This window comes from Dermacentor variabilis, chromosome 2 (genome assembly GCF_050947875.1).
Source record: "Dermacentor variabilis isolate Ectoservices chromosome 2, ASM5094787v1, whole genome shotgun sequence".
Lineage (NCBI taxonomy): Eukaryota > Metazoa > Arthropoda > Arachnida > Ixodida > Ixodidae > Dermacentor > Dermacentor variabilis.
This window is the reverse complement of record NC_134569.1, coordinates 91,658,678-91,672,400: the sequence shown is the minus strand read 5'-3', so window position 1 is coordinate 91,672,400 and position 13,723 is coordinate 91,658,678. Positions and strand designations below refer to the sequence as shown.

Below are 13,723 nucleotides of genomic sequence, written 5' to 3'. Positions count from 1 at the left end.
GAGAATGTCCCAGAAGAACATGGCATCCATACAATCTGCAAAACAGTGATCGATTGTTTCAGCAACGTGGACACAAGCGGCAGTTTGTCGACTACGGCACGGAACAGCTCCTTTTTTATAAGCAGGTTTTGACAGGAAGGGTTGCCGAATGTAACCTAAGGAAGAAAATAAACTTTAATGTCCTGGGGGAGTGATGAACATTTCAAAAGGATTTAGACGTCGCACCATACAAAATTCGTTTCCGACCTTTTAAAGATCACTGTGGCCAACCATATAACATGTTCATGGTACCTGGCCTACATATATCCTTTGGCGCAGTAATGTGTGACAGGCACGCTGAACCACCGCGAAGCACTCGGTCATTTTTATATATATATATATAAATTTTCGCTCACGGACAACTCCGCCCACGCCGACACCACGTTTTCTGAGACATGGGACCCTTAACGCTGTTGCGTATAACGCAAGCGGGGTATACCTTTCGGAAATGCACGCCGTATGTTCCATACATAACAATTCGGCAACGTCTGAAAAAAAATTAAATTATGGGGTTTTACGGGCCAAAACCACTTTCTGATTATGAGGCATGCCGTAGTGGAGGACTCCGGAAATTACGATCATCTGGGGTTCTTTAACGTGCACCTAAATTTAAGTACACGGGTGTTTTAGCATTTCGCCCCCATCGAAATGCGGCCGCCGTGGCCTGGATTCGATCCCGCGACCTCGTGCTCAGCAGCCTAACACCATAGCCACTGAGCAACCACGGCGGGTATAACGTCTGAAAACTGGCACTTCTCATATATATATATATATATATATATATATATATATATATATATATATGCGCGTGTGAATATACGTGCACAGAACCTGCATACGTTTTACCCGTACGATCAATTCATGTGCCTATATTCAATATATGGTGATGGTATATGTTATCCAGGTGGGGCAGAAATTATTAAGATGCAGTCAAAACACTGACTGGTCGAGGAAAAGCGGAAAAGAGATGCAAGGAGTAAATCAGCGAGACAGCTGAACGATAGCATTTCGCTGCAGCGCCTTTATCGGGGGGAGTTTTTCTCACCATACAGTATACACGTGTCGCGACGTCTAAAACACGCGTACAATATACGCCACGCGTAATAAGGTATAAACGTACGGTCGAGAAACGCGGCATCATGCACGCCGCGATATAACCGTGTACTACTCGCAGCGAAAAGCTATAGCATCAAAGTGCCTGATCGAGTACGACGGCAGCGATACGAGGAGGAGATCTTTATTAATGCATTCTGGCGAGATGAGATGACGCATTAGTTTTTTTCACGCGCGCCTGATAAAGGCGTGCACAGAGGATAAGAATCAGTGCTCCGACGATTGCTTCCCCATTAGACATGTACACAAAATCACGTGCGCCTCTTACAACTGTCGATAAGATAAACTTAGATAAGCTCCGCGATGGAAGTCACGCGGCTCACCTCAATTGTGACGGCCGATGGACCCAGGGGGCGACAGCGAGCCTTATAGGAGTGGCACACACACTCGAGCACTTCGCAAGGCGAGAAGCTTGGCAGAGGAGGTGGCCGATATCGGGAAACGACCGCGTGATTGGGGACGCCCTTCGGAATGCGCCAGTAGCACGTGTACTGCAATCATCGTCAGCTTTCGCGCTCTTTTGCGGCCACTGCGGCAGTCGTTGACGCACGAGAGACTGTTGAGCGGAACAGGGGCGACTCCCGTCCGATAACGGTTTCCGCCTCCCCCCCTGCAAGGCATGCGCAAATTCCGGCCACACACAAGGCCACGTGCTACTCCGACGGTGATGATACCTCTATGTAGTGCTATAGTGCGCTCGCGTCGCAAGTAAGAACCGTACACGGCCCGGCGTACAAAACGAGGTCCTAGGTTCGATTACTGACCGCAATGGACATATACCATTGAAAGCGGAATGCGGAGACGCTATAGTGTACTTAAAGTGCGCATTATAATAGTAACACTCTAGGTAAACTCATTAACCTGGAGCCTTCGGCTGCGGCGTCTCTCCCAAGCCTACAGGTGCTGCCTCGTGACGCAAATCAATCAATCAATCAATCAATCAATCAATCAATCAATGAAACACTGTGTCCGAATTTCGGGCTCTTTCCTGTCTTCGCATGGAGAATGGCAGGGCGCCAGGCAGCACCGAACGTTATATATGTGCAATTCGCGAGCATGCAGTAACCCAGAAACTCACTGAACCCGGACATAAGGTATATACAAACATTGAAATTATACTGTGAATAGGAGAAACACCTGCAAGCTTACATTACCATACCGCCAAAAAGCAGAAGTTTATATATAGGGGCAGATGGGCGCAGTATGAAGGCAACAACTCAAATACACGCTCCGTATGCAAGCGCAAACGAAAACAGCTACAAAACTTACGCATGAATAACAGACGCTCCACCCAGCGCGCAAACGACCGAGGCGTATATACGGGGCCGTTCGGGTCAAGAGTGCTTTGCTCGGGCGATCGACCGCCGTGATGACGGTGCATGTATATACCGAATATAGCGCGAAGCGAGCAAGGAAGGTGGCGAAGGAAGGAAGGAAGTGGTTAGGCGCGAGGAGCTTTGGCGGCGCGCAGAAACAAGTTCGGAGCGCAGGGCTATCAGCGCCGTCTATACACACAACGAGATCGCACGCACAATGGGCTTGCGTGATCCGAGCGGCCATACATTATTCGCGTGACAGCGTTGCGCAAGGGCAGCGCCTTACCGGTCGTAAATACGACAGACAAACGACCGCAGTCAATCATCGCTTCGAGAAAAGCCATTTCATCACTGCAGCCGCACACACGAGAGCTGTGATGCATCGTCGTCGGTGCATAACGATGCGCCATATTGCCCCTGTGCGCGTAAAAGAGAGAAAGAGAGAAAGAGAGAAATGCGCGAGCTTAGCGATCAACCAGTGAACGACGCTGAAGTATACGCCTCGGACTGAACGGTGTATATGCGACCGTATGCGTTCTTTTTTTTCCTCCGATCGTAATCCAGGCCCGGCTCAACAAGGAGCACTGACAAAGAACAAACGAGGCATACCAGCACAGAGGGAATGGGGGCGCGGGCGCTGAGACGAAGAGATGACACCGCTGGACTACTCTGGCCTGCGGCTGCCTATACGCGGTTGCAAACAAAGAGTGTTCTAGGGCCGATTTACGCTCGAGCCGCCCATCGCCGCAAGCCGCACCGCACGCGTGCGGTCGCGCGAAAGACTGCACGTATCAAACACTTGTGCACAAATTACCATTTACACTGTGTGCACAGTGTATACCTTACACATTGTAAACCGAAATTTGTGCACAAGTGTTTGATACGTGCAAGCTTTCGCGCGACCGCACGCGTGCGGTGCGGCTTGCGGCGATGGGCGGCTCGAGCGTAAACCGGCCCTTGGCGGTGGTAGGTTAGAAACGAAAGAATGCTCGCAGTGGAAGTTTGACTGATATGCTTTCTTACCTTTGTTACTACCGTTTGAGGGAAAATTGAGGGCCTATAAATTATTACGTCTCAACACCACAAAAGGCCACCGACCCACCATTACCTGACAGCCTGAACTAAGATATGAACGGGGGCCCTCCATCCAATGCTACTGTGAACACCGAATGTGGCCTGGTATTCGCAGTTAATTAGAGGTTCGCCACGAGGCAAGCCACCAGCCATCCTACAGCGCTTATCCAGAGGTCAACGCAGCGTGAACACCAACTCCATGAGGGGTCCACCAAAAACCACCAACAACACCATTACCCGACAGCCTGAACTAAGGATGAAGGGGGGGGGGGGGGGTTGCATCCAATTCTGCCAAACAACTACGGCGACCTTGGATTCGCAGGTTGCTACCACGGCCGTACATTCCATGCCATCGGGCTCGATTGCCGGGTCACTGCGGAGTGTTGTGAGCATGGGCGTGGTATCGCAACGGAGTCGACGAGGGTGATTTGCTGCTGAACAGTCTTCAGTTTCCCTAGTCGACTCGCCAAGGGAATACAACGGTATTAAAAGCGAGACTTTTCGAGCAGTGTGGTAGAGGGTCCTGATATGAACTCGGACGTTTAACATGCTTCCGCATGGAGTGGGCTTCCGTATAACTGGAGCCGTGCAACTAAGCTAACAAACTCTTTTTCCTTCATTCCTACAACGTGACGTAGCAGTCAATGGGCTTGGTGGATTCCTTGCCCTAACGCCAACCCTAGACGCAACAACATGCAGGTAAACAATGGAATTACAGCGGAGTTTGTGTAATTCAGTTGTAGTTTTGTGGGATGGATGTACGCGCGTACTCATCAAGAGCTGAAACAACAAATAGGAACCGCAGTAAATCTTGCGTCCTGACTGGCATGCAGGCTACTTGTAAGCGCGAGCTTTCAGTAACTGCGCGAGTGGGACACGGGGTCCGGCGGAAAGAAAGCCACGCCACATTGCATTCTTCCTGATGATTCCCCCCGATTTATATTGGGTGCGCCGCACGGCTTCGAAGAGAAAAGCTGACTGGGAAACCGCACGTTTCACACTCATAGATATACTTCAGGCATATACCCAGCAATTTATTTACTTATTTAGACCTCGGCGAGCACGCGTTGCCACTCGCATTCCAATATACGCGTGGCAAAGACACGCGTACATGGGCGGTCGTGCGATACCGCGGGCGGCCGGCGACGCCCGCATTGCGGTGTGCCTATGTAGCTCGTGCGCGTGCCACGACCTTGGCTTAATTATGATGGGGCGGCCGTCATTAGCCTCAGGCCACGACCTTCGCCGTGTCGTGTTTGTCGGCTCAGATCACTAATTGCGCGCCCCCCCCCCCCCTCCCGTCCCCTCCCACTTTCCACCGGGACGACCAACAACCATGGACCGCAAAAACCCCGAGCGGAAGTAAACCCGCCGGCAAAGCACAGGCAGCTAGCTCCGCACGAAGTTTCGCGAGGCGAGGTTGACGCTGCTTCAGCGGTTGTGTATATATCCCGGCCAGAAGAAGAAACGCGCTCAATCAGCCCCGCCAACCCGCTGCCGCACCTCCGTTATACTGTACCTATAGGAAATGCTGGGTGAGCACCTGTTCTTTCTAGAGTCGTTCGCACCTGTCATAACGAAGCAACGCGCCACTTCACGCTCGCGGTGACGGAAAGCACAAGACACCGAGCGGTGACAAATTAATTTCATTTCGTGGCCAGTTTGGTTGCCGACTGCTTTCGCTCATACAGATGCATACGGTGTATACACAGTCATCGCGTGTCTTCCTGTTTCAAAAAAGGTTAAGCATAACTTTCAGTAATGCCCGCTGATTGAATCTCCACCTAGGCTGCAGTACAGCGCCTTCCATTCAGAAAGAGGACGCGGTTTCCGAGCACATGAGAGAACCCGTCTCTGGCGACAGACCAGAGGGCAGTTCCTCATCCGGGCACAAAAAACCGAAGGCATACTTGTATAACAGGGTGGCAGTTTGTAGTGATCACCGAGTCAACTCGCACGGCGCTCAACGCTTGGCAGGCATACAGCGATGCCAAACGAAACAAAGTGGCGTACACACACCATAGCCAGATATGTGCGGACGCACGTCAAGGGCAAGGCCAGAAACGCGCATGGTCGCGTAAAGGCCGCCCCACATTCAGCGTTTTCCCGGCGTTTTCTGGCGTTTTGTCACCCGGCGTCGCTCGGCGTCGACGCTGAGGCTGGCGCCAAGTCAAAACGTCGTGCTCAAGGGACACCAGATCTCGCCGCCGCCGTCGGAAGCGGCTCGACAGCGCCGACCAATCAGCGCGTGGCAGGGCGTGGCCGCGCTGCTGGCAACTCTTGCAAGAAACTTCCGCAGATTCGCAGTTCGCGCCGCCATTGCTGTTTGTTTGGTTGCTTCAATCATGCTACCGGCGAACATCGATAACGAGCTTCTTATAGCCATTGTAGAAGCAAGGCCGATATTGTGGCAGACCAAACACAAGGAACACAAGAATCGTGTTAAAAAAAAAAACGTTTTGTGGATTGAAGTCGCCGCCATCGTCCTGCCGGGTGTACCAAATGAGAAGCAGGAGCTTCTTTTTTAGCAGCAAAAGCTGCTGCCTTCTTTCCATGATGTGGCGTATGGCGTCGAGCAATAAAAAGCACCTACTTCCCCCTCTATCATAGAATAAAGAACCCTCGATGCTCAGCTTCGCACGCCGACGCGCCGACCGCTCGTGATGTTCACGCCGATATTGCTGCCAGTTTTCTGAAGCTTAGCCTTGCGTAATTTTTCTACACAGCCCTGAATATTTTATTTAGCGTAAAACTATGCAAAAGGCATAAGTATTGCATTGAAGAATACTTATGACAGCTCTTTTCATTGATATTACACAATTAGCTTAGGAGGTATCTGGTAAAATAAATCTGGTCACATTGTGCGACGCTGCGCTGGCGCTGGTCCGCGTGCCGCTCGTGTGGCTGGACGCCCTCTCTGGCGCCGTTCATGCGACCACGCCGGGAGACGCAACGCCAAAAAACGCCGGTAGAAACGCTGAATGTGGGGCGGCCTTAACGTTTCATCCGACCGAACAAAGAAAAATGATTTCTACGAGGAAGCCAGAGAGAGAGAGGAGGCGCAATGTCGGAGCAGTGCGTCAAGTTATGCAATGCCAATTGTTCCGCCGCGTAGACAGACCAGTCGGCGAGGTCCCTGTACCGGTTATGGTGCGTTGTAATAAATGTGCTTGTTCCTTACGCTGTGTCACGCCAAATCTCCCTACTCGTCAGGCCATGTCATAATATTGGCGGCGAGGAGTTACGGAGTCGCCATCTATCGGAAGCGCCTCGCTGGCGTAGTATGAGGGATCACGTGGCGCGCTCCTCATAGGTTTTGCTGTCAGCGCTCACTGAAAACACCACGCGCGAGCTCTCCCGGACATTTCTGTAAGTACTTTCGAAACGAGAGATGTTTTTTACTGTCTAAATAATAATCTTGGGCAAACTGAAAGCACACAATCGTTTACAGACTCTATCTCTTTACCGAATACGTACAGTGAACGCCACTGCGCGCGGTCGCTGTGATGAAGTCTCCCGAACCAGCTTCTTGCGTGAAAGGCAGGTAAACGCTGAGAGCAAACTATGTGAAATATGTTCTTATAGTGTTTGTATAACTAAATGGAGCGTAATAGAACGAAGCCTCAATGCAGCGATCGCGCAGATTCGCAGCGACCGAATGCGCGTCTGCATGCTTGTCCGCGCACTGTTTCGCTTTCTCCGCGCGCTCGTTTTCGCACCGTGCCATGAGCTTTAGGCCGCAGAATATGAGCATTTGACAGTATACAAGCAACCATTGTTGCGTGGGCGCTATCAGAGCGTTTCCAAAGTAATTTCATTGTAGAGACTTCGACGCCTAGGGACTGTGATGTGCCGTCGCGACGATTCAATATTTTTTCTTCTAAATTCTTTGAACTTTCAATATTATTTATCGAGTTGCGTCGCACTGTATGTTTATCGGTGTTCTCAGCGTGCAATTTCCCGCTGCTCCTTTTTTTGTAATCCAGTGCATTAATTCATAACATAAACATGACCATATGCCATGCTTTTTTTTAATGTGCTTCTTACCGCTGCCTTTCCACTCCACTGAACTTGCCAGTATCTATAGCATCGACATGTTCATAGACCAAACCGTCATGACATTAGTCGGGCAGCGGACTGGATCGAGCGTCTCAGTGCGCGTTTTCAGAACATCGCAGACCGGGCGCCGTAGCAGAAATCTTCCTCGCGTCTGTGCTTGCTGCATACCAGAGTTGTAGCCGATGACTGTTTGTCGGTTTTATGTTTCGCGAGCCAAGCTTCACGCAGCTTCTTGTCCTGCGGCTACGTGTGAATAAGTCTGACACCGGCCTCCGTTACGTGCGTCCGGCCCTGCGGCACCGAGCAGTAGCCTACCATGTTGCGCGCCCTCAAAGGCAGCCACTACCTATTGTAGTGCTTTCAAGCGTTGTAAAGGAGACACTCGAAGGGGGAAAATTTTGCCACTAAATGAGGACCGCAGCGTACGAAAGCTCGTTTTCAGCTCGCTTCGGCGCTCCCAAAGCAGCCGACGCGGCCGCTATGTCCACGTGATCCCTCCTAGCACGTCACGCCGACGGTGGCGCCAGCCTTTCCAGTGGTGGAGCTCGAGGCCAATATGCTAACTATCTTTGCGTCGTGTATCAGTGGCTGCCGAGTCTACTGCGGTATCTCCTGCAACGACCTCGCCAACGAAGCTGCTATAGGAAAGCACACGAAGGAGCAAGCCTTGTTTCTGTACCTTTATCGAGGACTGGCGCAGCGCAACACATAAGCAAGCTAGCGCACCGTATGACATTGGAGAATCGGTACACACCTGAAATCATGCAGCATCGATTGCATTCTTTCGGCCCATCTATGCAACTGCGGCTGTTACCTTGGGCTTCCGCGAAATAAGGAAATACTGCTGTGCCGCTCACGCTCGGGCGTCGAATTCACCAATGCATATGCGTGTTTGATTGGAATGGCTGATAGCTCTGAGTACAATGCTTACGGCGTCGAGGAGATTACAGAACATCTACTGTGTTGCTGCCCATGTTTTGAAAATGAAAGACTCGACCTCTGCTGAGGTCTAAATCAGACAAAAAAAAAAAAACGTTCACCTTGAACAAGGTCTTGGGACCATGGCCTGATTGGCCCCGCACATCGTCGCTACAAAAGGCAACAAAAGCGCTGCGGCGATTTTTGAAAGCTACCGGATTGAGCGACCGCCAGTGACAAAGAGCAGGAAACTGTTACCACGTCGGCGACATCCACAGTGGACTTTCTCTTCTTCTCTTAATACTTCCCTCCCCTTTACTCTTCCCCAAGTGTAGGATAGTAACCGGGCTCAGTCCTCGTTAACTTCTCTGCCTTTCATTTATCCTTCTCTCTCTCTCTCTCTGCCGGCTACGCCATGTCATATGCTATATATGCGTAACCCTTTACCGGCCGTCTTCGGCTCAGGAAGCGGATGTTGGTTGCTCTTCGCGACGCGAAGGCGCGGCCCGGCAGCGTGCCAGGAGCTGCAGGCTCGCGACAGTGACGAGCGAGTGAGGGACGGGCAGCCGCCGCCGCTGCTGCCAAGGCACGCGGGCGACGATGCGATGCATCTTTGATGTGCGCGCGTGGACCGAGGCAGCCCAGCTGCGCCACCTCTTCCTCCGTCTGGCGGCCTAGCGACGAGCGACCACCCGAATTCAACAGCCCGTGAACAAGTGCCATCCCCTGGCAGTCCGCGCGCGCGCCTGTGTCTGCACGCCACCGTGTTTACCGGCGATATATATTCCGCTGGCGACGGCGGAAAGGAGGCGACTTCGTCTGCGATTCACGGCTAAGCTGCCACGATGAATGGGCGCTACACGGGTCTTTCGTGGATACGCTTCGCGAGTCTTTCGTGGATACGTGTTGCATTATACACGAGAAGGTGTACGCGTGCGCCGCGTGCCTTATCTGCGCGGGACGTACACGTACGGAATACACTCGTGGTGCTGGTGGGGGGGAGGGGGGCGTGAAATGTACCATTGGAGAACCCAATAGGACAGTGTATAGACACTGGCTCTTGCGAATTCGTCGTCGGAATCCATGTACTGTTTTCTTTTTTTCCGAGAAACAGACTTGTCTGAGGAACGCGAATGTTTATGGATAACAACGCGAAGCGGGATTGTCCCAATTAATATTTTCATGAAGGCCTCCTTCAGACCTCCCGGCACAACGGGGAGTTATTTCTTATATATTTAACTTCGTTCTGACCTCATGCCACGTTGCAATTGCAAGCGAATAAAAAAAGAATAGTAATGATAATGCGCCGTCCGATTTCCCGACGGCCCACTACACGAAGAACATACTGAAAACGTGCAATTGGAGAAACATGCCCCCATAGTTTACTGCCACAAGTATAGCTCAAAAGCCACAAGATCAAAGCCACAAGTATAGCTCAATTGCAGGAAGCCACTTGTTGGTCGCGTGCTGCACGTCGAAATCGCTATGAGAGCGTTCAGGCCGCATACATAGTTGTGACGACGACATATTGGCGACAGCTTCCGTGCTGCGCCCGACGGTCAACACCGTTTCAAGCGGTAAGAGCGCGTACCAAGCGTCTTTTACCGGTGGAACGCGTCTCAAGCGCGCCGAGCCTCGATCTAGAAAGACAAGCCGCGCATCAGACGCAGCACTTGATTTGCTATAGAAGTAGCTGCGGCGCTACAGCACGATCGCGTCGTAGCAGGAAGAGCGAAGGCGCGCGGCGCCGTAAACCGAGCAAACACACGCAGCGCCCTTCGTGACGTCGTTCGGCGAGCGTCAGCTTAGCACGGACGGGTAATAAAGCTCTACATAGGGGGCGAGGATTGGGGCTTCCCTCACATTCATTCCGGCAGAGAAAAAAGATGGCACAAAGTGGCACCCAACTATCACAGAAAAGCAAAGACGACGCGTGTCGGCTTGCGGTCAGAAAGAGTGCGCATCGACGGGATAACGAATCCCCCAGAGGTTTGCGCATGGTCGACGGCATATCGTACAGATAATGCTACGGCATCACGATGCCATAGCATTATCGCACGATGCAGGGCTTTCCAAGATTGATCAGCAATTAACGGGCTATCGAATCACAACAGATGACCAGACTACAACAGAATACAGATGAGCAACGCTCTTTGAGCCATGACGTCAAGCAAGGAGGTGGAAAGCCCGCATATCTCAATGGCGGATGTGCGCCCCGCAAAGGGAGCGTCGGCCTTCCGAGACGTCACAGTGAGAGGCGCAACAAGGCATGCACCCTGCTCATAAAACACCTTCGACTTACCTAAACACGGCGCCACGATTGCAGTTCTAAGCTCCAATGCCGTATCTCGCTCGCTACCTCTGGACAGAATAAGGATATCTTACAAAAGATATCTACGTTTCCGGTTTAGGCAAACTGACGCCGGTTACGGGTAAGCGAAACAATTACCGCGGATATCCTAACCCATTGTCCCTCAAGAGCATTCGGCCTTAAAGACTTACGAAATACAGTGGCTACACAACTACATGCCGTCAGTCCTCGCAGATAGTTACCCAATAGAAAGAGAAAGGTACCTACGTTTGCAGCCAGGCCTGTGGCGAGGTAAGAACTGCGCACTATGCGGCGTTGTTTTCCCGCCACCAGCGCGGGCCGCACGGAGCGATGCCCGCATACACACTCTCAGCGCACTTCCCGGACGTCGCCGGCGCGCACGCGAGCCCGGTAGAACCAAAACACCTCTTTCCACCGTCCTCCCCGCGCGGCGGCGCGGAAGGAGGGAGGCGAGCGGGAGAAGACTCCCAGCGAAGGAAGGGCGCGCTAGAGGACACTGACACGCCCGACGGCGCGGGCCCTTCCGCGTTTCCCCAATATCCCCAGCTTCCGGAAGGCCCCGAGTTCCTCCCCAGGTCCCCAGATCGAACCGCTGGCGCATTCCCTAGGACCCCGCACGTACGATCTGCCCCTCCAAATCCTCGCCGTCTGGCCCGAATTCCTTCTTTCCCAGACGGGAGAAAGGAGAGAGAGAAAGCGCTGGCGCTCTTCCCGCCACTCCTGAAGGGCCGCTGTTACTCGCGCGCGTTGCACTTCCCAAAGCCGATTCCGCAAAGAGGAACATTCTTACGCGCTGAAACATAGTCCCGAACACCGGCGCTCAGCGACGCGCGGTGCCCCCGACGTCGAAACTGCACTGAAAACAAAAGCAAAGCAGAGTCAGTCCCATGGAGATGTGGAATGCGGCTTTGCAGCAGCAGCGTGTTCTAGCCCCGTCGCCTTCGGAGCGCGAAGCGCGCGCTTGATAGCTAGTCACGCCAGCAGTGCAGGAACTAGGGCAATTCGTAACAAGGTCACGAAGCGAGGGAGGCGTGCTACAATGTTTCAAGTCTTCGCGGCCGCCCAATTGGAGCACAACCGCGGGTTCCAACTCGCTGTTCGGAACTAAGGCGACGCTGCATCGAGTACGGCGAGCGAGCAGCAGCCACGCACGGGTCGATAACGCTGGCGCACCGAGACGTGGTCCCCTTGGCCCGTGAGGAAGGAGGGCGGGGGGGAGGGGGTGCAGGACGCGCCAGAAGGCCGGCTGCTGGCTGCCGGGGGTCGAGCGACGGGGACCACATTCGATCCTGGCGCCACCCGCCCTCCAGCATCCGCCCCCCCGAAAGCGTCCTGCGCTCCGCTCGACAGTTAGGTGCAGTGGAGCGGAAACGCCCTCGCAGCTCGACCGCTAGAAGAAAACCAACTCAGCCGATAACAGCCCGATTTTTACCGTGCCACTGGCTACCAGCTGAGCTTATGGCAGCGTGAGCTGCCATATTTGTGTCCATAATTTACAAAAATACTCGTTCGGGGGCCGTCATGACCGCTGAAACGTGCCATTGCTCCGCCGCGCCAACGAGACGGCGTTTCTCCGTACGACTGCCTCACCCGCTGCTGCAAAGCTGCACAAAACTATGAGGTTTTGCGAGACGCACGAGAAGGCACGGTTTGCAAACGGTAACACCAACGTTAGGGTGGCTAGAATTGGGAGGTGTGAAGACCGCGGCGCCGCCGTCATTGCCTAGGGAGGCCCCGCTACGCGTTCCTCCCACTTGGGTAAAATTTGGCGCTTCCGTCGGGGGCGCGGGTAGCGTGGCTAGCGCGGGGGCGTCGTGAGCTTGTCAGTCTCGTACTCCACGGTGCAGTGCAAAGTAACTCTCGTGGTCGGTATAGTGCAGCAGTATTTTTCTCGCGTTTCCTAAATTTCGATCGCTTCACAACACAGCGAATCTAAGTGACACAGAATGAGATGACTCGAAGGTCAGAGTGCGTGAGTGCTTCAGGTCTTGGGGCAAGCTTCGAGCGCACGAGGAGGATGATGAGATTAAAATCGTCTCCGACGCGATCCTCCTGCTCTCGAGGCCACTGTCCGGCGGGCCTGGTGTTGCTTCGGCTCTGTCCTCACTCCGAAAGGAACTTCGGATTCTCCTGCAGCGACGCTGGGACGGCTTGAGGGCCACAGCCTGAGCAGAGCTGTGGGCAATGGAAGCGTGGTGCAGCAGAAACGTCCTACGTAAGCATCTTTCAAGGAAGAACACAACTCTCTTTTCCCTAATAGATCCAAGTGATGGTAGCATAGTCGACTCACTAGATGGAGTTCTTGCACTGGCGAGGCAGTTTTACATGACCTTGTGTGCCTCTCCAGTTGCCTCTCCAGCTGTCTTTCCGTTTGATTCACCAGCTGAGCCGCCACAAGTGTGCGACTCAACCATAGATGAGGACGAGCTATTTTCGGCCTTGAAGTCTATGAAGCGTAATCTCAGTCCAGGATCCGATGGTCTGACAGTCGAATTTTATGTTAAATTTTGGACACTGTTGGTGAAGCCGTTATCATCACTGGTGAACAGGCTACTCGGTGAAGGGACTTTGTCAGCGTCTCAACGAGAGGGGCTAATCACTCTCCTTTGTAAGGACGAGTCGAGGAGCTCCGATCTGAGAGCGTGGCGTCCAATCACGCTTCTGAACTGCGATTATAAGCTCATAGCAGAGTGCCTGTGTACGCGACTACCACCCGTGCTCAGCACTGTTTTGGGTCCATACCAGGCATGTAGTGTCCAGGGGCGCTCTACTCAGCTTCACGGTTTAGCAGTGAGGGACCTTCTCCTGGAAGGAAATACCAGGAAACTTCCCGGTATTCTTTGCTCCTTCGATCAGGAGAAGGCTTTCGACA

General features: G+C 52.9%; 1 protein-coding gene across 3 annotated transcripts in view; it reads right to left on the bottom strand.

Moving 5' to 3' along the window:
- Positions 1-13,723, bottom strand: part of LOC142572297 (growth factor receptor-bound protein 14-like) — a 281,008-nt gene that overhangs the window by 175,870 nt on the left and 91,415 nt on the right. The window contains exon 1 of one of the 3 annotated variants that reach the window (XM_075681292.1): positions 1,476-1,632. The exons of the other annotated variants lie outside the window; for them this stretch is intronic. The gene's annotated coding sequence lies outside the window, so the exon portion shown is untranslated. Of the gene's footprint in view, positions 1-1,475; positions 1,633-13,723 lie in introns of those variants that run through there. 3 annotated transcript variants of the gene reach the window in all.